This window comes from Micromys minutus, assembly GCF_963924665.1.
Source record: "Micromys minutus genome assembly, chromosome: 1".
NCBI classification, from domain to species: domain Eukaryota; kingdom Metazoa; phylum Chordata; class Mammalia; order Rodentia; family Muridae; genus Micromys; species Micromys minutus.
Window position 1 is genome coordinate 139,043,002 of NC_137969.1, and position 25,935 is coordinate 139,068,936.

Genomic DNA, 25,935 nt, shown 5'->3' on the forward strand with positions numbered 1-25,935 from the left:
TTATTTGAATGCACGCAAAGGGATTTTGCTCATCAAAAATATTGAGTGCATAGGCATGTTCTATGTTTTCTTTCTCAGTTTTGCAAGCAATTAATATGTTATATTTAACTATCAATTACTCAAAATAAATTCTAAGAAATAGGGAAAAGATTAAGGAAGGGAATTCAAGCAAACAGGGTAATTTGAGAAAGGACCAAAATACAGCATAATGCAACATTTATGGGTGTGAAGTTTCACAGTTTCAGTGTAATTACAGTCTCACCGAAACATCTTGGACATCAATCCATGTGTCTACTTCATTACTGTGAGGACAGAGTCGTATATATCTAGAAGGTTCCCAGAATCTAGAAGGTTCACTAAAGTCAAGGAAGAAGCATGTCCATTTTTTCTCTTAATTCCCTGTATAATTTGAAACTTAAGTACACTTCCAATAAAGTGAGACAAATCCCTATTATCTCATGAAAACATGGATTATGTTACAACACATTTCCTGCCAATGGAGAAAAATTTTTATTACTTAACACTGACATGCTGAAAGCATTAGTATACCCTTTTAGACTTAAAATCCAATGTGTGTGTGTGTGTTATGTGCCTATGCCTCCCCACGGGGATTACAAATGGTGTCATAATGCACTGTGCAGCCATTAGTAGCAGCATGGTGTTCAACCACAGGTCCTGTTAATGGTTTAAATTGAAATAACATTGCATATGTATACATTTTTATTTGAAAAGAAGGTAGTGACAGAGAGAACATAAAAAAGGCAAGAAAAGGAATGAAAAGAAGAAAAAAGAAAGTTGAACAACAATAGCATTCTCACCTTGTATTCGTGTGGATAATAAGCTTAAATTTTTCTTTCTGGAAATTCAAGTATGATACATAAAGAGGAGAAAGAACATATTGTATGTCTTCTAGTATTTTTGAAAAAGTTATCTAGCAACCAAGAACCAATAAAACGCAAGGCCCATGTAAACTATTTTAATATATGCTTCTTGATAAATCAAATGACAATTGTAACATTTTAAAACTGGGGCTTATAACTTAATTTAGGATAGATATATCAAGACATGCTAAAGCCTGCTTATTCTATAAATCCATTACAAAAAAGCTAATTGGTTTCTAAGTTGCATACAATATCACTTTTATAACAAAATTACTGTAATTACTATAACAATAGGGGACAAGTAACTTTATTTTTAGAAAAGACACACATCACCCTATTTCCGGAAAAAATATGATTTTTAAGTGAAATCATTTACAAAATAAATTTTGTTTTTAAAAAATATGCTTCCAAAACTAGAAAGGTAAACGAGTGATTTCCTACTTTTAAAATATTGATCACATATTATCAAAACATGGCTCTTTTGACTGTGAATAGGACAGATGGGGCAGAGCAAAGGACATTTGGGAAGAAAGTTCTGGCTCACAGAACATACTTCACTCATTTATAATGATAATGATGATGATGATAGTTTATTGCAATAATTATTATCTATAATAATATTAATATTACCTGTGGATGTGTGTGGTTATAGAACCCATGTTGATTCCAAGAAATGTAGCTGCTCTCCTGGTTACTGAAGAGTGTCCTAAGGCCATAGAGCTCCATTAGCACTGCGATTTTTCTAAGAGCCATGCTGAGAGTAGTAATTCTGATCATTATTTTCCCAGGAAAATATAGGCATATGTTCACTCATTCTGCCATGTTGCACTTAAGTGATTAAAAATTCATGTTCCGAGCAAGAAGCTGTTAAGTAGCTAATTATTTATTCTGTTTACAAGATATGCCCCAACTGGTTAGGGGAAATGAATGCTGGAGCTGAAGAAAGTATTAAGTATATTTAAGGTTGGAAGGACAACCTGTGTCCTGGCAAATAAAAGGTCAAGTAGTTCAAACTGAATGAATACCATAGGCACACAAACCACCCAACAAATAAATGGAGTGCCCAGATTTAGAAAACACAGAATACCATTTAGTTCTTGACAATACCCCGCAGAAAACTTATTTGAAATTCATTGTCACAGAAATTCAATTCATTATGTATCCCAAACTAGCTTGTTGAATGGAAGAACATTTAAATGAACTTGAATACACATCATAATAATGAGTTTTCAGAAAATAATTTGGGGACTAAAACTATCAGAATAAATTACAATAAACATATTTTAAATATAATTTTGTACCCATAAGTAGAACTGTAGAAAATGTAGTTAGAAGCATATTTAATATGCTTTCTGAAAACCAATGAATAAAAGGAGTTTTATAAAGTACTTGAAATTAGTAAGATGGATATGAATTTAGGTTCTCCAAAGAATTTCAGTAGCACCATCAAATGTCTTATTATTCTTCTGATTTGCATGAAGGACACACAAGCTGTAGACAGTGACAGAGAGTGCTGAAGAGTACGCACGCATATATTCCAAGAGAGCTGTCAGTGGGTTTTCATAAATCTGTTTCACAGGACAAAAGGTTTCAGTAGCAACAGGAGGTGGAGGGTGGCCTGAGAGCATGAAGATCTCAGTGGCAGTCAGCTAAGACTACATTTATCCAAACTCTCTTAGTAGGCTGAAGGTCACTCAAGACTTCTGCAACTAGAAATTAGATATTTCAAAATGATTATGTGATTAACGTGCTCACTGAGAATGTCTGGAAAAATAGATTTGTCTCAACAATTCAATAAATACAAGTAATAAACAGGATGTGCTTAAAATAAAATTTATATTGAGAAATATAATTATATTCTAATAGGATCACTTCTTTATTATATTTTGGTAATTTAAGACAAAAGCATGTTGCTTTTTTTAATCAAGAAAACAAAACAGAATAAAATTTATCACAAATAATTTTCCTTTATATCTTATGATATAAAATTGGCAGAATATTACTTCTAATAAGACGAGACCCAAATACAGAGCCACTGTTGCTATCTACAGAAGAAACATGTTGACTCAGGACCACAGGCATTAGCAATATGTGCTAATTCTGCACCTTTGTCATGTTTTAACCTGTATTAATGAAAACCACTAGATTAATTCAAAATAAAGTCAAATGTATTGGTTAACATTGTAAATACAAATTCTCTGTGTTTTTATTTTACTTATTAGTAACTTGTTTTATTCATTTTGTAGCTATGTAACACTGTGGAAATACGTTTTACCCCATTCTGTCGACACATTTAGAGTTGATAAAGCATCTCTTGACACATGGTTCCAACATTTGTCTTGTATTTATTTCATCCATCTATTTTTCCTACTTGTGAAATTTTTAATGATATAAGTAGATGAAGGTACAACCAATAAAATTGTCAGAATAATTATGTCAATGTCATGGATTACAATACTATTGGATTCTTCCTTAATAACTAAGAGCCGTGGCCCGGACAACAGGGCATGCTTATAACCAAAGACTGTATTACTCAGGGTGTTTTTACTGTAACAAATACATGAGCTAGATTAATTTATGAACAGAAAAGGCTTCTTGCTGTTTATAGATCCTGAAGTTCCAGGTCATTTTCTCTTTGTCTTTTTACTTTTGTTTTGTATCCTGTTCATTATATTTGAGAAACAAAGAAAGAAAGGAGAAATGATGATCTCCCTCACACGCAGCACCTGAATGACCAGTTTTGCATTAGACCCTAATCTCCACAAATTTCGCTCACTTCACTGTTTACACTATATGCTGGGGCCTTATGATATAGATTTGGGGAACTTGAAGCTATAAAGTAAGTTATGCCTTCACGTTTGTACACTTTTATTGCATCATCAGAGTGAAGGCTAAACTAGAGAAAGTAAAAATTAACTTGAAGTGACACCACTTGTGTCTGTCAAGCCTATTTTGTAGATTTGGTCTTGATTTGTACATTTAGGGAGAGGTCCCTATTGTGACTTGTTATTTTGAAGAATACTTTATTTTGATATTGATTGATATATAATTCAAAGCATACATTGTAACATATAATATACAATATATTTATATTCATTTAATTCTAACAAAAAGTTAGATTTTGCTATTACTCATATATATACATACATATATACATAGATATTAGCTATATCAATAATTTTATATGAAAAATTCATAAATCCACTGACAGTAGAAAATGTAGGTTGTAGAGATGACACATAATTAGAAATTTATAAATGTTGAAACTATTTTCTTGTAAATTTCCCAATATTCAAAATTCAGGAATGTACATGTAGGTTTGTTACTCAAATTGAGAGGTCCAAACTTTGGATATCCAAACTTCACTTGGAAACGCATATATAATCATAAAATTATAAAAATTTATATCAATATTCTATAGTAATCAAATAAATGCCATGCTGGAAAAGACAATGACTTATTTTAACCTTTTCACATTTTAAAATGTACAAGCTAACAATTTAAAACTGCACACTATATAACTCAATTTTAAATTTTACCATTTTAAAGTTAACATAACCAAAGTAATCAAACCATAAAGTCAAAATATAAAAAGAAATTGTTTCCCAACTTGTCAGAGTGTTAAGCAAAAAGCAGTTTTTGTTTCTTGTCTTTAAATGTGTTATCAGGTGCTTTGAAGGAAATGGAAGTGGCCACTTCTATGGGATTGTCAGCACACAGAACACATCGAGATGCCCAGAGATATTTGAAATGATCTAGAGACGTTCCTTTTCTAAATCTGAATAATTATCATTTAAACTAGTGGTTTCAAATATTCTCCTGTAATTTTTAAACAGAAACGTTTGTTGAAATAAATCAGTCATTGTTAATAATTTACTATGCATTATTTTATAATAAAATTTAGTTTTTATTTTGCTTTCTTTTAATGCTTTTTTATTGAATAGTTTATGTATTTACATTTCAAATGCTATCCTCTTTCCCAGTTTTTTTTCTCCCATCCTCTCTCCCCCTGCTTCTATGAGGATGCTCTTACTTCCACTCCACCCACTTTCATCTCAACACTTTGGCATTTGCCTACACTGTGGAAAGTAGCCTTCACAGGACTAAGGACTTCTCCTATTGATGCCATACAATAACATACTCTGATACATATGTGGCTGGATTCCTGAATCCTCACATGTATACTCTTTGCTTGGTGTTTAATCTCTATGAGCTCTGAAATGTCTGGTTGGTTGATGTTGTTGTTCTTCCTATGGGGTTGCAAACTTCTTAAGCTCCTTCTATCCTTTCTCTAACTTTTCCATTGGGGTTCCAATGCTCAGTCTGACAGTTAGCTGCAAGCGTCTTAATCTATATCAGTAAGGCTCTGGTAGAACCTCTCAGGAGACATTCACATCAGGCTCCTTTCAGCAAGCACTTTTTTGGCATCAGAAGTAGTATTTGTATTTTGTGGTTGCATATGATCCCCAGTTAATGTTTCATTTATGATAGGAAATAATAGAATAACATGAAATTAGTAAGAAGGAATGATGCTTAAACAATACCAGAGGATGAACTGATGGGTAGAGTGTACTTGCTAAAGATTATTTTACATCAGTGATTGTTGGGAAAACATCTTATATAGGAGGTCTGTACTGCCATGTCCAGGCTTATGAGGGGTCCTGAAGAAAGTCATTTTCTTTTACATAACAATTGATTCCTTTTTCTTCCTGATACCTAGTTGCTATAATTCATCCTCTAGAAATTCCCAGAAGCAATTATTCATTGCTGAATAATGGCACAAAATGTTGTAAGATATTTACTCAGACAAATTTCAAGCTTCAAAAATGTAAAATGATTTAAAGAGACTTTTATTAAATGGTGGGGGTTATTGTTTCAGACATGAACATTATTAATGGTAAAAACTGCTCAGTGTCTACATCTTCTACTCAACTATACCCTAATGTTTTGTCAGATGATTTGATACTTACTAGAATACTTTCTCCTTTTTAAAATAATGCAATTTTACTTCAGAGCTTCCAGTTTTTCATAATGAAGCTTTAATTATTGAGTATTCCAAAATACTGAAAATTAAAACAAATGCTGCCATCCCAGTTGACAAATGATTGAAAGGAATAATCATAGTTATCTATGTTCTATATCATCATATAGATGTTATATAAAAATAAAATACCAGTCAATTATTTTAGATCATTTAACTTTGAAAAATATATATTAACAAGAGTATTTAATCCATAATCCAAAGTAAAAGTATATAAAATATTCTCATTTTTAAAAAATATTCTGCCTGGACTATACAATCACTCCATGAATCTTGTCTCATTCAAAACCACTAATACACTGATTGTTTTATTGGTCTCAGAATATAGCCAGCATAATATGTCTCACCCCAAATGACAAATCTATATTTGATAAAAATAAATTCATTGTGGAAAATAACAAATGGTATATAGTAAGATTCAATGAATACTTTGAAATTGACTATTGAAGGGCATGTGAAGGGACCACACAACCAAATATGTAGATGAGGTATTCCCAAGCTCTCAGGCTGACCAATAGGAAGTACCTGTTATCAGCCTCTGAACCATCCCAAAATTGTATATATGAGGCCTATCCAAATTAAAGATGTGCAGGAATTATTCCATTGTCTGAGAGCTTCTGTTATAAGACCTGTAATGTAACAGCCTGTCAGTAGCTCCCCTGCACTCCCTGTCAGTCTCCTTCTGGCTCAGCCTGGCCTGGAGTCCTGTGGCCCAGCAACACAGTGGAGACAGAGTGGGGGGAGGTGGAGGAACCAGTTTCCCCCTCCCTGCCTTAGCTCTCTCTCCTTCACCTGAACCAAAGCATCTAGCCAGACCAGAGATCTCTGTGTGTGGATTCTGGAACACAGACCAACATATGTATTTAAAATCTAATCATAAATGACAAAAAGCTTATTTGCCTTGCTGAACTGGTTTACTGCACATATGATTACCAAAAAATACATGCATGTAGCTATAAATGACATTATGGTTTTTATAGTTAAAAACTATTTCTACTATCTATCTGTCTTTCTCTGTCTCTCTCTGCCTTCCTGTCTCTCTGTCTCTGTGTGTGTATGTGTGTTTGTGCACATGTGTGTGTGCCTGTGTGCCTGTGTGCATATGCGTATGCATATGTGTTTGTGTGTGTGTATTGCATTATCCCATCCGTTTCTCTTTTCCTAGATACATAACTTGTTTCAATAAATTGAGTACTAGTCCTAATATCATAATAATCATTCAAGGATCTGGGTACAATATTGATCTGAATTTCTTCAGGTAAATATCCAGAATTTATGTTTTGTTATTTGAGAAACTACTATGAATACCTTAGCATCTTTGTTACTTAATTCTGAACAATAGGGTAAGAAACACAGGGTTCTTAGGAAAACCAGTCTTTAATTATGTTAACCAACCTCTGTTAGAAAGAACCACCCCTTTGTTATATGTTTTTCTCTTGCTTTTTTTGTCTCCAATATATAGTGAGATATAATTTTATTTGTTGTTTTACAAAAAGAGCCACAAACACAGCAAAAATTCTAATGTGAGGAAAGGTGGGAGGAAAGGCTGCATCAGAAATGTCATTTGAGAGTCCACTTCACAGTCTCCTGTTTAATGCTCTAATTTTATTAGGGGCAAAGTCAGTCATACATTTGTAAGGACTTAGATTTTTTTTAACATCATTACATGACAAGGTTTTTTTTTTCTCTTTTTCTTTTCTTTTTTTTTTTTTTTTTTTTTTTTTTTTTTGATTTGGATTATATTGCCTTACCAATTAAGTAGGAGTTAGACCATTTGGACTATGAAGGATGAGATATATCAGGGTCATAATACAAAATCGTGGTACTTATGAATGTTTTGAATCCCCTTCAAGTTGAAAACCATCCTCTAAGTAAGTTACCCTGGTTTTCACAATCTATGTCTATACATAAAGAAGGAAAGTCTGTGAAATTCTGATATGCAATCAATCTATTGGTATCCATTTTCAAGGATTTAATATAAAATGGTTGAACCTATGTACTGGCAGGTTATGTGTCAACTTGGCACAAAATGGTGTTGTCACAGAAAAAGGAGCCTCAGTTGAGGAAATGCCTCCATGAAATCCAGCTGTAAGGCATTTTCTCAACTAGTGATCAAGAGAGCAGGGCGCAGCCCATTGTGGGTGGTGCCATCCCTAGGCTGGTAGACCTGGGTAATATAAGAAAGCAGGCTGAGCAAGCCAGGGGAAGCAAGCCAGTAAGTGACATCCCTCCATGACCTCTGCATCAGCTCCTGCTTCCTGACCTGCTTGAGATCCAGTCCTGACTTTATTTGGTGATGAACAGCAATGTGGAAATGTAAACTGAATAAACCCTTTCGTCCCCAACTTTGCTCTTGGTCATGTTGCTTTGTACAGAAATAGAAACCCTGACTAAGACACCGCATTTTAGTGTTTTACATGGTACCAAGATAAACTGAATATATGATCCTAACAGCATGCCAGGTCAGAGAATCCAATATAGAAACTGTGATATGCTCAGGAATAGTCATTGTGTTTAGATGCTAGGATTTCTTGAAGAGGGTATGGTGATTTAAATGTGTATGGCCCCATAGACTCATGCATTTGGATCTTGGAAATAGCAAGTCATACTATTAGGTGTGACCCCATTGGAGTATCTGTTGCCTTGTTGGAGGTTGTATTTTTCTGTGAACATTAGCTTTGAAATTATATATGCTCAAGGTGCATGCAGTGTGTAACAGACTCTATCTGCTTCTTAGATCAATGTATAACTCTCAGCTCTTCTAGCACCAGCCACGCTGATGATGGACTGAACCTCTAAAACTGTATGCCAGCCTCGATTAAATGGTTTTCTTTATGAAAGTTGCTGTGGTCATGGTGTCTCTCAAGAACAATAAAACCCTAACTAGGAAAAGGCAGTGTCAGTTCACATAAATCTTCCCCTTTGTTTATATCTTGGAATTGTTGTCAGATTCCAATTCTCAGAGTTTGATAGAGTTAAATATAACCAAGGATTTTATGATTGGTTGAAAAGGTAGGGTCACCACTCTGGGTCCCTGTGATTAAGATTTGCTCTCAATCCACTTCCCAGAAGGTGAGTATTGAATACTTATTTATCCTCATATTGTCGAACAGAATAGTTCATGCAAGTTCCCTGAATCCTTTGTTTTTAAATTTGATATTAGAAAATAGAGTCCATTTGTGTCCTGCTTTGGGCATACAGATGTAGGGATCACAGGAAGGAGATTCATAGGCCATGGAGTTGAGGCAAGTTGGAAGACACATCAGTAATGATGGATGGTAATAATGCATAGTCTATGAAAAGTTAATGGGATGCTCATCATATTTCCAGTAAACCTGGAATGTCATAGTTGGACCTATGGCAAAGACTAGAGAACTTAAAATATATAGATATAAGGGTTGACAATACATTTATGTGATATATATATATATATATATGACTTAGAACAAGTATAAACTAGTCAGTTTCTAGAGTACTAAGCCAATGCCATCATCTGGAGCCTGTCCAGATGGTCACTTCATACAATAGCAACAGACAGAGCAGACTCTCAGTCCTAAGAAGATGCCTTTACTGTGTTATGATGGGCCCCTATCACGTGTATCAGTTTTCTGTTTTGTCTATGTATATTCCAACATGTGTTGTATTTGTTTAATGACTGCTATTTTCATCAGGTAGATATGGAATATTAATACTGTGTTAATTTTATTTTACACTTGTTTTTTAATAGAAAGACTATTTATTTATTTATTTATTTATTTATTTATTTATTTATTTATTTATTTATTTATATACCAAACACTGCTTCCTCTCCCAGTTCCCACCTCACAGAATCCCTTTCCTTTTGCCTCTGAGAGGGTCTCCCCTCTAGGTATATTCTCGCGTTGATACACCAAGAATCTGCAGGATTAGCACATCCTCTTCCACTGAGGGCAGATATGGAACCCCTGCTTGGTAATAGATACCACGGTCAGTCTAGAACATTAGAGAGAGCCTTCACCCCAGTTTTTTGAGACAGAATCATCTTATGTATCTCAGACCTGCCTGGAACTTTCTTTGTTGTCCAGTCAGAAGTCAGGCATATAGCTCTCCTTTTTCAACCATTTCTGTAAATAACTTAGAAAATTATTGGGCCCAGGTAAGTGGTATATATTTTCCATATAATTTTAATTCTAGGATGCTGAAGTTAGTTCTATTATTTCTTCCCACACTGATATATTCTGATAAACAGAATAAAGAAGTCAGTGATTCCTAAAAATTGTGATGCTTTTCTAGCTGTAGGGTCTTCTTATTTGTCTTAGAGACTTTTGGTCATGGATATGCTTCTGTTGAGGAGGTTATTTAGTGAAAAAGAAAACCCAATGCCATCATTTAATGTATATTTCAATTCTTTAAGAAGACTCCATGATCCAAACACAACCAAAAAGACTGAGTTTTTACTCCTATAGGAAGACTAGTACATGGATGAGAATTGATGTACCAGAGTGGGTGTGTGCTTGTGTAATTAACAGAATAATCTCTTTTTCTTATGGAAGATATATCAGTCAAGACTTTGCAAAAGTCCTTATAACTGAAAATGTTCCTGTAAGTCTTAGTTTCCAAAGGGACCTTCTAGCATAACAATTGAAATAGGATGTTATTAGTACCAGGAAGCTTATGATCAATAAACATACAATTGGATATAAATATACTTTCATCTCTCTGAGAAATGCCTCATATGGCAATGCATGTGTACATCATAGAAGGTACATATTTAAATTTATGTTTAATAGAGTGTGCAGAAATAGACTTAACATGCTAGTTTAATATGTTGCCAATTAGATCAAAACTCTGGATATCATGCTACCCTACTGATAATAAAAACTATTGTGAAATACTTTTTCATTTATAATGCATAGCAAGATGAATTAAAATATTCATCATACTTTAAATATTGTTATACAATTACCACTTCAAATACATTAATCATGTATTGCATTATGTTATCAAAACAAATTGAAGAATTCTTAGAAAATATGAATATTTTCAACCTTGTTACTCTATAGACCCCAGCTTCTTTAATAGTATTGACTCTTCGTATGTCATTCACAACAACACACATAACCTAAATTTAGAAAACACTAATACTGCAGTGATGGTATGGAAATGATATCGAACATAAAAATTAAAGGATGACTAAAAGTTGAAGGTGTGGCTGGTATAAGAATTTATTAACTTTTATTATTATTTATTGGATATTCTCTGTATGTCATTTCAGAGAGTCCATATTCTAATTCTGCAAATTGATCATGTAACAGGATGCCATGCATTCCCATTAGAACCTGTCTCATTCACTGGATGTCTACCACTTTTCTTTACTTCAAATTATTTATTTTAACTGACTTATTATGATATTATTTTGTTTATTTAAATACCACATGCAAAAACTTTCGTTAGAAATTTTTCCAGTAAATACCTTTACTAAATATTGAATTTCAAATAAAATATATGCTTAAAATTAGAAAAATGTAAAATATGAGATATATGATATCCATACCTTTTCATTAATAAGTTATATATTCACTACATTTTATAGCACTTTTATTTTAAGCAGTTAGAGAGAGATGAAAGTCTGCAGGAGAACCACAATGGATATTCACAGTTGTTCAACAGAGGCAATAGCTAGAGAGAAGCTACTGTTTGTTTAATGGACATTCTGGGCCACTCAGTAGGATGGAATTCGTGCTGGAACTGTAAACTTACCAATAACCTGTGGCCAGAGAGGTCATAGACCCTAAAGGGAAAACTTTCTGCTTTCATTTTCTTGATCTAACATAATTTCTAATTTATTATATGTGTGATTCTCATAGTTTATCAAAGAAGCTCTTTTTCACAGAGACTGAGGCAACTAGAGTTTCACATCTGGAGAGTTACAGACAATAATTGATCATAAGGTATCTAGTCTTGAATGGTGCATTTACCAGGCAATCTCTACACAACTGACCATTGTAAAAGAGAAATGACATAGATTATAATAGCCGGGGGATTATGGAACCTGCTTGAAGACAGTGTCTTCTAGACAGAGCAGGGATACTGTACCCATGAAATCCCCAAAACATGGTTGAGTAAAAATTGACTTATATAATGAAATCAGTAGGCATACCAACATAGATAAAATAAGTTTCCTAAGTCCTAGCCGTAAACTATAAATATTGGAAATTAATGACTATTTAAAAATAAAAAGTCAGCATTCAACAGAACTTTGATTAGTCCTCCAGTCCCAAGTGGATAGCCTTATACATGTGTACATAAAAACAGCAATAGATAGACATAGAAAGCTATGTTTCTGAGCAAAGATTGGGAGAATAACAATGATACTTACAGTAAAAATGCCCAACACTTGAGATAGCACAGATGAATACAGGAAAAACTAGAGCCATTGCAGGAAGATATAGAAATAATATGAATACAGTATTCAAGTATGTGGTTCTCAAAAATAAAATCTAAAATAAGATTAGAAAGGTAAAATATTTATATTTTCTATTGCACCCAAACATGCTGACTTCTACAATCCCTGTGACTTTTAATAAAAAGAACAAACATGGTATGCAGTCATTAATAATTGGATACTAGCCCCAGGAAGCTATGAATACCCAAGAAACAACTCACATAGCTTATGAAGCTCAAAAGAAAGGAAGGACAAAATGTGGAAGCATTAATCTATCTTAGAAAAAAAAAGAAAAAGTGAAAGAAATTGTGTATTCATTATATATTATATGTAACAAATTTTGTGTGCTATAATAATATTTTATAAAATAAATAAAACAAAAGAGAAACATAAAAAAGAGTAAATAATGGGCACTATTGAAAGAATGGTTCTCTAAAGGTAAAAGAGAAAATAAAAAATGAGAAAGGCATACTTGAGAGAGCACAATATTTGGAAAGATTGAGCTGAATTCCAAATATAGAGATTTATTCCTCTTAGCACTATGATAATCACAATCAAAGCCAACTGCTTCTCTTTAATGCTAAAATAAATTGCTCATACTGTTCCTCAGTTTGCACATAGTTCTAGGCTTGAATGCTTTAAGTAATTTCAAAATCATTTCTTACTACACATTGCTAAATTGAATGGGGAGTTGCTAAAATGAGTGGCAAGTCTGAGAGGACTGATATGAAGATGTTTAAAGAAATTTCTAAAAAAAACTTGATATATATTATGCTGAAAGTTGCTTGCAAGTCAAAGACTACATGTGAATTTAACATCTTTATTCTGAACACAGGTATCTAAAGGTTGGCCAATTCATTACATGTCTTACTGATTTTAAATAACGACAACTTGAACTGAGCATCAGGTTTCACATGAATGATGGAGACTGGTTCCTTCAGGTTTATTCACAATTATATGTCCCTGGTGTATCACACAGGCATTGCAGACTTCTAGGTGAACTATATCTTCTTCTGAGATGCTGTCATGAATTATAATGTCAAAAATAGAAGAAACACTGTTAGAAAAATAACCTATCATTCAAGGCTTGTCTGTGTTTAATTTTGCTCTCAGATGGCAAATAATGGAGAAACTCGAAAGAAGAAGTGGTAAGGAAATATGACATTCAATAAAATTCAATAAAAATATTGTGAAATAACTCATTAGCATAGTACAGCACAAAATTTTGATAGTCTGAATACATTTAAAATTGTGTTTTGAGAATTGTTCAAAATATTTTGCTATAAATACTTCTATTATAGTAAAAGTAGGAAAACATACCCTAAATATTGTGAACGTTGCATATCAAACCCTATCACTAACAACACAATCATCATTGAAAAAACAAAATTGCATAACTCCTTGAAATTTATAAGAGTCACATAAGTGTATTTGGTTTACATCAGCAGAAGAAGTTATTACAAGAGGAAACCTGTTCAAACATCTCTGTGTATGTAGCTAGAGGAACGAAGCTACCATGCTAGTTGATTCTTTCCTGGGATATATTTGCTTTGGAGAAAACCTGAGCCTTTGTAAGCAAGCCCTCATCGATACTCCTGTATGTTATGCCCAAACTAAACAATTCACTTGAAATACACTTGAATAGAATCATATCATGCTCATAACATGAAAACATAAATACATAGCAATAAACAATAAAAGATCTGAAGAATAAAACTAAACAACTACAGTAAAAAAAATTGTTAGGTAATGTGTCAAAAATATGTTATACAGATGTGATTAACTTTCCATAAATTATGGGGCACTGCTAGATGTCCACATGTGGTAAACTAAATATACCATAGTCTACACTGTATCTAAATATCTCAAAATGAGTTAAAACACTTAACAACAAACAAAAATTTCCCAATTGGAAAATCTTTGAGAACAAAGCATTGTTTAAACAAAATGATTTGATCCTAGAAATGATTCTGAGTTTTGATGTAACAAATAAATCTTAGATATGAAAATAGAAATAAGCAAGACTTGCCACAAGCTCAGCACTCCCTGCATATCAAAGAGAATGATCAATAGATGCAACTTATGCAATAGGAGAAAATATTTGCAAAGCTTATTAAAAACTGTTAAGCAAATACCAAAGAAACTCCAGCAAAGCAGTCATAAAATAGTTAACAACAATATAAAAGACCACTTAGGACTAATGAACTAGACTCTCTCTTTTTAAATCATGTTAACTGGTGAATTATTAATAATAGATAGCCAGAAATGGGCTATTTAAAAGGCAACCAAATGAGTTTCAAGGAAAGTAGTTGCTGAGATTTTATCTACACTTTACTAATTTTTTAATTGGATTTATTTATTTACATTTCTAATGTTAACCTTTTTCGGAGATTTCCCTCTGGAAACCCCTATCCCATTCCTCTTCCCCTACTCTATGAAGGTGCTCCCCTCCCCACCTACCCACTCCTTCCTCCCTCCCTGCCCTCGCATTCTCCTACAGTGGGGCATTAAGGCTTCCAAGGACATAGGGCCTCTCCTCCTATTAACGCCAGACAATGCCATTCTCGGCTATATAAGAGGCTATAGCCATAAGTCCCTTCCTGTGTACTCTTTGGTTGGTGGTTTAGTCCTTGGGAACTCTGTGGGGGGGAGGGGGTTGGCTGATATTGCTGTTCCTCCTATGGGTTGCAAACCCCTTCAGATCCTTCATTCCTTTCTCTTAACTCCTTCATTGGGGACCACTTGCTCAGCCCAGTGGTTGGTGGGGAGCATCTGCCTCTGTATTTGTCAGACTCTGGCAGAGCCTCTCAGGAGAAGCTATGTCAGAATCTTGTCAACATGCATTTCGTGGTATCCACAATAGTGTCTGGGTTTGGAGTCTGTATATGGAATGAATTCCCAGAACCTAGTCTCTTATCCCATCAAATTGATGAGTTATGTTTCTCTGCATTGACTGTTACCCAGTACAAAATAGCTTACCTAATCAAAGCCCAAGCCTATGGGTTTAAAAATAAATGTGTAGAAGGGGATTTGCTAACATGATTATTTAGCACAATAACACTCTTTTCCCACCCCCCTCCACTATGATCAGGACACAAGGAACAAGAGTCATCAAAGACAATGCAGAAATAATGTAAAAGCCAGAGGATGGCATACATCCATGCATGTGTAAAAAAGTCCTGACTATATAATAATTGTCAATTTTATAATAATAAATATGGGCTAGAGACATGTTTGTTTAATTGTTAAGATTACTTCTTACTCTTTAGGGAGAGCCAACTTATATTTCGACTGCGCAGATGATACCTCTCATCTCTGTAATTTCAGTTTTAAAGGTCTGATACCATCTTCTTGTTACAGAGGGTAGGAAGTATACACACTAAGCAAGGGCATTCATGAAAAGAAAACACTCATACAAATAAAATAAAGTCAATAAAGGTTTAAAATTAATTAAAAGTTAAAATAATTTACAGGAAGGAAGGGTGAGCATTTGGAGGAGTATAGGGTATTTGGATGGGGTATGGAGACATGTATAGAATCATAATTCCCTGTATATACATAAAGATTATCTAGAATAAAGAAAAATTACTTTCGTTATAAATATATGCCTCCTAAAAGACATTTAAAGAGCACACAGGTATATAAAGTGTGCTAATAATCACTACTAATGAGGTAAAGAGCAAGTTAAAACCATAGAGACTTCTCAGGCATACTTATGGTTATAAAAAATAAATCAAAAGACAGATGTTGTGAAGTGTGAACAATGGGGCACTTTTGCACTGTTTGTGATCATCTAAAATGCTACAAGTAAAAGGAAACAGTATATGGGTTGTAAAAAATTAAATAGAAATCTAAGTCATGAAATCCCACATCTGATATCCTAGCACTTGGGAGGTAAAAGAAGGAACATAAGTATGTAAGGTTATATCCACATAAATCGATGAGTATGGGTTGTTCTTAGACTAAAAGTCTCACTCTCTGTGTGTCTCTGTCCCTGTCTCTGTCTCTGTCTCTTTCTCTCTCTCTCTCTCTCTCTCTCTCTCTCTCTTTCTCTCCCTTTCTCTCTCTCTTGTGTTAGAGTCAAACTTGGCAAAGATGAAAGTATCTACTACCAGTAGAAATTTGTATGAACCCAGATTTTTACTTACATACACCTATATTGAAAAGTAGATGCTGTTTAAGTTTATATATGTATGAGTCTAAGAATATGAAACTCACATATGCAAAACACAGAAAGATAGCATTAACATTATAGAACAGAAGAGTTAATAAATAAGTGCTGTTCAAATGGCACAGATTTTTATTCATAATAACAGTCGGTCTAGAAAAGTATAGCATGGTGTTTACAATGCACTCTGGATATTTGCTAAAATATTAGGACCTAAGAATTCAATACTACCTATCACATAGTAACATGCAATGGTAGGTATATTAATTAGCTTGACATTAGTGCTCATTTTGTAATATACATCTCTCTCTCTCTCTCTCTCTCTCTCTCTCTGTATGTGTGTGTGTGTGTGTGTGTGTGTGTGTGTGTGTGTGTGAAAGAGAGAGAGAGAGACAGAGAGAGAGAGAGAGAGAGAGAGAAGGAGGGAAGGGGAGAGAAAGAGAGAGGTGAAAGGTAGGAAGAGAAAAGTAGAAGAAACTAAATTGCTCTTTACTTTATCCTCCCTTAATTAGGCATTCTTCTTAATGACACGACTTCAGGATGATATATGGTGCATCTCTGTAGCAATCCACTTCCTTTCTAAAGTCTTCCATCATTTTCCTGAGGAGCCCTAAGATGCTCTCAGGTACCCTTGTGTGGAAGAGGCCACCTCCAGATAAAACCTTCTCTGTTAAATTTAAATGATAAATTAAAGTCTTTAACACAGCTTGATTGCCAGCAGGGGTTAACCAAATTTCAGTAGAATTAATTGCCTAATGCATTTTGGAGTAGAGAGACTTTTTAAAATCAATGTGCTTTCTTTAATTCTTCATTTTTATCTATCTAGTTTTGAAACTAGAGGGAAAAATAAAACAACAAAAAAATTTTGATTCAGAATTGCAATATTGAAATGAAACTAAACAAATTACATTTCAAGCATTTTGGATTAAAGATTAAAACTGAAATGTGTGAGAAAGATAGGCTTATATTAATATATTAATTAGATAAAATGTGTTGACTATATATATATATAGTATATAGTCATAAATTACCATATAAATTTCCAAGCAAGTGTGGTTTGATCAATATGTTGTTCATAATTTCTTTTATCCGGAGCTTTTTAGTTTATAATTGAAGAATCACATTCATTGCAAAATAATTCACAGACATTGTTCATTAGTACGTCATAATAAATAAAATATTAAATTATTTAGGATGAGGAATAGCAGGTATAGCAACTAGCACCATGGCCAAAGTGGCAACAAGGCACATGGACCCTCAGTGGTATCTTGGAGGCTACCTACCATGAAAGCTTTATTTATGTAGCATTTTCTTAGTTTCATTTATATAGCATTTTCTTTGAGATTTTTAAAAATTATTTTTATTTTTCTAAAATAAATGAGAAGTTAATATCAAGCATTAAGCACATTTAACAAGGATTATCTAACCCTCACTCCTATTTCTTTAGAAACACACCTATGTCAGTTCAGTGTTGTTAATATGTGCATGAATTTGGAGCCAGCTACTTAAATTTACATTGCCTGAAAAAAACTCAACAATTGCCCTCAGCTCCTAAAAAATGGCTGGTGTTTCATGAACCCATCCTTCATCCAGGCGGGCATATTTTCTCAAAAAGAAAAATAAGTTTTTGTGATGTATCTGAATAATCATTAACTCCTTTCACAACTCTTTCAACATTCTCCCAACAACACCAATTACAAAAGCCCACATTCTTTTTTTCTTTCTTTATTCTTTAAAAATCGGGGCATTAAGAAACACAGAGTGGGGGAGGAAGGGAGGGAGGGAGAGAGAAGGAGAGGGAGAGGGAGAGGGAAGGGGAAGGGGGAAAAGGAAAAAAAGAATCCTTTCTCAAAGCAGAAACCAACAAAGAGCAGACATTTTGGTTAGCTTAATTTTTTGATGATCTAATGCATGCAGACACAGCTGTTGAGAGTTTCTATGTTAAACAGACTGTCCCATCCGACAAATATTGTTTGGCTGTAGACACTTCTGGCTCTTATAATCTGCCTGGATTCCTCTTCCAAAATGAATGTTCTTTGAGCCTTGTGGGAAAGAGTTGTGATAGTGATAGCAGTTTGTAGCATAAAAACCAGCCTCTTGTTCTCCACATGTTAACTAGTTGTGTGTCTCAGGTTTAATTACCATTTGATGCACAGAGAAGCTTCTCTAATGAGGGTGGTGCTTCACAAATCTGTATGCATAGAGTAGCACACCTAGAGTCATTTATTCTCATGTACATTGATCATAATCATGATAATAGAATCTTCTCTAGGTTGTATAGGTTTTGGGGTTAGGATTTATTCCATGTTGTGCAGTCAGCTGCAAGGCTGACAGAAAATAAACTGTTTCTCCCATAACAGATTTAGCCTATTCCATTACTCTACATATCTTGCCAGGGTGGTTGTAGTAGTTCAGTATCTTTATAATTGGATGAAATGTTGAGAACTTCCAGCAAATGACTGATGGAATCTTCTAAAGTTACTAAAGCTAGTCTGTCAGTATGAAGCAACCAGGTGGATACTAACCTGATCTTCTGTGCTCTGTACCACCATGATGCAGTGTCCTCAACAATGAGGGCTTACATTCTGGAAGGTGATGAATAACAAGGCCAAGAACCTGTCATGCTCTTGCTGGTCTTTCTGTTCTCACTGACTAAAATCTGAATAATGGTAACATATAAGTGAAATACATAGTCTATGTTGTCTTGGGAGGCATTATATTCAAATAGTAATGTAATTGCTTTCTTTACATTTTAGATAATTTGTTTCTTCTCTCATCTAGATATAATAAATTTTATATGCTGACTTTACTTTATAAATTATTAGAATAGTTGCATATTTGCTTTCTGGTGAATTTTAATGACTTCTGTATAAATATATTGTCATTACATCTGTAACTAGAAATATATTTAAGTCATCTCATAATTTTTATAATTATGAGCAGATCTTCCAATAAATGGTGATAGTTTTAAAATAAATATTCTTATAGCATAACTATTTTGCTTTAAAACTGATTCATTTATTCTGGCTGAAGTATTATTATAACATTACATTTGAAAATTGCATTGCACAGTTTGTTCAAATGTCTGAGCACTTTACAAATACCTGCATAAATTATCAAACCATTTCTAGTGAACTTTGACATTTCCCATGGCTTTCAACACTATGTTTTCTAGGACATTAAATATTTTATGTGATATCAATGACAGATTATTAGACAAATAATAGAGCCAGTGGGTGCCTTGTCCTTATTTGAAATATTGTGAACATTTCCATACTATTATTTTTATTCTAGTATTCTGTATCACATACATTTGGCTGCCCTGCTCACAATTTCCTCTTTATTAATACAAGTAACCTCATCCCTTGATCTTAAGCTACAAAGAAGTAAAATAAATTTCTACATTGCCTACTTACCATGTCAGCTTCCTTAGAATTTTTTATCCATCCTGTACTTGCATAATAAATTTATTTTTGTAGCTTATGTCATATAGGTTTGCCTTAAAAGTCATTTTTGTGCTTATGCACATTGATCCATAACTTCTACAACACTTGGTAGCATTAGTATTTATCCTAAAAATTATCTTTGTCATTTATTTCATCTCTTATGCCTATTTTCAAGTTAACATCTCCGGAATTGTGTTCTATATACTTCTAGCTATGTATATGTTAAATATGTTATACAGCAAAACAAAAACGCAAATCTTGAACTACTGACACACCATTCTCTTGATGTTTTAGTATTTATGTTAAAGAGAGAACTTTACAGTTCCTATCACCAGCCTCCCTTTATTTCCATATGAACTACTGTTTATTAGAAACTAAAACTGCTTTGTTCTTTTTAAAATGTCACTTATATTCATTCTAATTTGATAAGTGAGAGTCTTTGGACTTTTGGCTTCTTTTAACATGGGGTCTTTCATCATTTAATTTTTACCATATCAAACACTTTCTTAATGTAATGTTAGACAAACAAACAAAAAAAAAAAAAAAGAGAAAGCCAAACAGCAATTTAATAATCTTTTAAAGGAAATGGTAATAGCAACATATGAGTTGATAGCAATACTGGCATTAAAATAATTTTGAAGGATACTACTAACATATATGTGTAATGGTAGAACAATCATATTTATAGATGCATACTAATATAGAAATTATAACCACAAATAACATATTTATTAAACCACTTGTGTGTGTGTGTGTGTGTGTGTGTGTGTGTGTGTCTTACACTGAGAGATTCTTCATGGTGTTGGAAATGAATACTACTTATGTTGATCACCTTTTTTATTTCTAGTTTTTTTTTTCCTCCTCAAGTTTACATCATCCTTCAAGTCTACTTTGTGTTAATGTTCATATGCCTTCAAAAGCACATGTGCACACTATGGAGACTAGAGTTCAATGTCAGGTTGCTTTTATTTGAGGATGTCTCTAATTGTTTGTTTTGCTTTGTTTTACCCCCTGGAACAAGGTATCTTTTGAGGATATACAGCTTTTCGAGTCCTGTATGTTGTAGAAGGGAGAGTTACACAGTTTCCACACCAGAGGAGAAGCCAACAGAGTTTGGGCTTCCTTGAGCACTGACAATTGTTATATGTAAGGCTTGTATATTAATGTGTATAATATATATATATATATATATATATATATATATATATATATATACATACATATAAACACATACACACATATATACATACACACACACACACACACACACACACACACATACATGTTCCTGCTTAAGGAAATGCTTTCTCTGGTAAGGCTAATAACTCCATGATAATTGAAAATAACATGAGTCTGGAAGGCAAGAATTTGTTCTTCAGCAAAATAATAATTGCTGTGATATTCAGAACTGTTCTATGGTTGTTGGAAAAAATTGAAAAAATTAGTTCAAGAATATATAATTTCTCAACTATGAAAAATACTAGCATGCAATATCAATTGTATGAGGGGTATCATAGACCTAAAAGAACAGAAAAACAAGCCAGCATGTGAGAAACATGTTAAGAAGAGGGATAAAGAGATTTAGGGAATACTGATCTCAGTGCAAGATACCACCCAGCTATGTTCATTGTTTGTGATTAAAGAGTTGGGCAAATTCCTGAGTTCAACTTTAGTCAGGGACAGAGCAGGTTTAAGTCTACCCATGGTGGGAATGGTAATCTCATGATGGGATCCCACCTAGCTAAACTTAATTGTCTCTTTTTACAAAGTCAGCCTAATTTCTGATTTTATTTGCTATTTAAGATACACTACTAATGACCTCAAGCTATATTGCAAGGCAATTGTGCTAAAACTGCATGGTATTGGAACAGAGATTGGCACGTGGATCAATGGAATAGAATAGAAGATCCAGAAATGAGACCTCACATATATGGTCACTTGATTTTTGACAAAGGAGCTGTAAACATACAAATGAAAAAAGAAAGCCTCTTCAACAAATGGTGTTGGTCCAACTGGCACTCAGCATGCAGAAGAATGAAAATAGACCCTTTCTTATCTCCTTGTACAAAGCTCAAGTGCAAGTGGATCAAAGCTCTTCGCATTAAACCAGGTACACTGAAACTATTAGATGAGAAAGCAGGGAAAACCTTAGAACACATAGGCACAGAAGAAAATTTCCTGAACAAAACACCAATGGCTCATGCATTAAGGTCAAATATTAAAAATGTGACTTAATGAGATTGCAAAGTTTCTGTAAGACACTGTCAAAAAACAAAACGGCACCCCAAAAATTCCACCAGAGAACTCCTACAGCTGATAAACAAGTTCAGCAAAGTAGCTAGATACAAAATTAACTCAAACAAATCAGTAGCCTTCCTATACTCAAAGGACAAACATGTGGAGAAAGAAATTAGGGAAAAGGTACCCTTCACAATCGTCACAAAAACTATGAAATACCTTGGCATGACTCTAACTAAGCAAGTGAAGGACATATATGACAAGAACTTCAAACCTCTAAAGAAAGAAATTGAGGAGGATCTCAGAAAATGGAAAGATCTCCCATGCTCATGGATTGGAAAAATCAACATCTTAAAAATGGCCATCCTACCAAAAGCAATCTACAAATTCAATGCAATCCCCATCAAAATTCCAACCCAGTTCTTCATGGAATTGGAAAGATCAATGTGCAATTTCATATGGAATAACAAAAGACCTAGAATAGCGAAATCCATCCTCAACAACAAAAAAACATCTGCGGGAATCACATTCTCTGACCTCAAGCTATATTACAAGGCAATTGTGCTGAAAAGTGCATGGTACTGGTACAGAAATAGGCATGTGGATAAATGGAATAGAATAGAAGATCCAGAAATGAGCCCTCATGTATATGGTCACCTGATTTTTGACAAAGGAGCAGTAAACATTCAATGGAAAAAGGACAGCCTATTCAACAAATGGTGCTGGTCCAACTGGCACTCAGCATGCAAAAGAATGAAAATAGAACCTTTCTTATCTCCTTGTACAAAGCTCAAGTGTACGTGGATCAAAGATCTCCACATTAAACCAGATACACTGAAACAATTAGATGAGAAACTAGGGAAAACCTTAGAACAAATAGGCACAGGAGAAAATTTTCTGAACAAAACACCAATGGCTCAAGCTCTAAGGTCAAAGATTAACAAATGGGACTTAATGAGATTGCAAAGTTTCTGTAAGGCTAAGGGCATTGTCAAGAAAACAAAACGGCAACCAACAGAATGGGAAAAGATCTTTACCAACACCACATCAGATAGAGGCCTAATATCCAAGGTGTACCAGGAACTCAAAAAGCTAGACACCAGAGAATCAAATAACACTATTAAAAAATGGGGTACAGAGCTAAACAAAACGTTTTCAGTTGAGGAACACCGAATGGCCGAGAAACATCTGAGGAAGTGCTCGACATCCTTAGCCATCAGGGAAATGCAAATCAAAACAACCCTGAGATTTCACTTCATACTAACCAGAATGGCTAAGATCAAAAATTTAGATGACTGCAGATGCAGGTGAGGATGGGGAGAAAGAGGAGCACTTCTCCACTGTTAGTGGGGTTGTAAACTGGTACAACCACTCTGTAAAACAGTCTGGCAATTCTTCAGAAAATTAGACATAATACTACCTTAAGACCCAGTTATTCCACTTCTGGGCATATACCCCAGAGACGCTCCAACATACAACAAAGACACATGCACTACAACGTTCACAGCAGCCCTATTTATAATAGCCAGAAGCTGGAAAGAACCCAGATGTCCTTCAGTAGATTAATGGATACAAAAATTGTGGTATATTTACACAATGGAGTACTACTCAGCTATCAGAAACAATGACGTTATGAAATTCTTAAGAAAATGGATGCATTTATAGAATATCATCCTGAGTGAGATGAGTCACAAAAGAACAGACATAATATGCAGTCACTGGTAATTGGATATTAACCCCAGAAAGGTCTGAACAACCCAGAAATAACCCACAGAGTGTGTGAAGATCAAGAAAAATAAGGGCCAAAAAAAAAAAAAAAAAAAAAGGAAAGAAAGAAAAGAAGAGGAAAATGAAATACCATTATGCTTAATCTTTATACATCAAGAAAACTTTGACTATTTCCAGGTTACATCTTGTTTCATGTACTTTATACTCATTGTAACTAGTAAGATTTTAATTCATACAATCAAGCCTTAAAAAATCAAGTACTGATAAAAATCTATTCATATACTTTTGTGCAAAAAATGCTTAAAATCTGTATATTTTTCTTTGTTTTTTTTAAAATAAAGTTGTTCAATTAAAAAAAATGCAATTGCTGTCTCTTCCTTAGAATCAAAGTTTTAAGGTCCTAAAATGATGGTTGGTGGGATAATCAACAGGTAATATGGAATAATGATTAATTTGATTGGTAAACAAAGGACTAAACTGGGTTTTGGTCTGCAAGAGCTGAGCTATCTTCTACCCAGGTTTCTTTCTCTTTTTTTTCACAAATAGGACTTTTTATTTGTCACTATTAAAAATCTGGATTTTAGAAAGATTCTTGGACTGGTGGTTCATATCCATCAGCTCGTTCAACTTTAGCACCGGTCTCATCATCAATTGTTTTGCCAGAACTACCGCCTTCACCATGGAGCTCCATGAGTTTTCCCAATTCAAACTTGGGTTTCTTCAACATCTTTACTTTTTTTTCTAACAAAGACATCATGAAGAGGATAAATGGACCGGCAAGCCTTTTCTACGTTTTTCTCAATGCTGTCTGGAATCAGTTTATTAACCACTTCCTTCAAGTCATTTGTCTGTACTTCTCGGCTCATGATCTCCATCATCTTCTTCTGGATCTGGAGGACCTGCTGGTGCTGTGCATAGGATGTCTTTCTTATCTGGTTGTTGCGTTTTTTAGTGAAACCAACATAGAAAAGTCGGAGCAAATACCCATCGGTCGTCTTGACATCAACATGAGCTTCAGTCATGGTCTGCCACTTTTTGACCATGGAGCACATTTTGTCCCGGGTAAGATCCATGCCATGAAAGTTAGTCAGACAGTTTTTGCCGTGAACATCCTCAGTAATTAGCTTGAATTTTCTAAATGCAACTTCGTCATTCTGTAGATCATCAAGGCTCACTTCAAATTCACGACCCTTGAGGATATCAGATGCAATTTTGGTTCCTTGAGTCCTTGTAACTAGTGTTTTCCCGATGTTCCTAATATTGAACATTGCTGGAGCTTTCACATCGTTCCAGTCTTTCTTAGAAAATGGATTTACCACGTTCTTCTTAGCTCCCTTCTTGCCACCATCAGGCACTTGTTCTTCCCAACCACCATGGTGCCGCTCTGAGAGCCAAAAGGGCTCTACACAGGTTTCTAAAGATCCAGACCATGCACAAAACAGAACTGTCAGCTTGTATCCAAGGTTTACTTCAAATCATTTCTTCTGCAACTTCTAAACACCTGTTCCTTAGGACCTGCTCTACAAACTGAGGCTGGTCCTTGGTAAGGGCTCAATGATAATAAGAAAGAGGAATACTTCTCCACTGTCGGTCGTGTTATAAGCTGGTACAACCACTCTGGAAATCATTCTGGCCTTCCTCAGAAAATTGGACAAAGTCCTACCTGAAGACCCAGTTATTCCACTTCTGGGACTATATCCCAAAGTTGCTCCAACATATAATAAGGACACATGCTCCACCATGTTCATAGCTTATTTATAATAGCCAGGAGCTGGAAAGAACCCAGATGCCCTTAAGTAGATAAATGAATGCAAAAATTGTGGTATATATACCCAATAGAGATACTACTCAGCTATTAGAAACAACGACTTTATGAAATTCCTAGATGCATGTATCTAGAGAATATCATCCTGAGTGAGGTAACCCAATCACAAAAGAACAGACATAATATGCAGTCACTGATAATTGGATACTAGCACCAGAAAGCTCTGAATACCCAAGAAATAAGT

At 34.3% G+C, this 25,935-nt stretch overlaps 1 pseudogene across 1 annotated transcript; it reads right to left on the reverse strand.

Moving 5' to 3' along the window:
• Nucleotides 1–24,478: 24,478 nt before the first annotated feature.
• LOC308414351 (small ribosomal subunit protein eS1-like) lies at nt 24,479–25,319 on the reverse strand (annotated as a pseudogene). Its single transcript has one exon. The product of its transcript is annotated as a small ribosomal subunit protein eS1-like (transcript).
• Between the last annotated feature and the right edge of the window lie 616 nt (nt 25,320–25,935).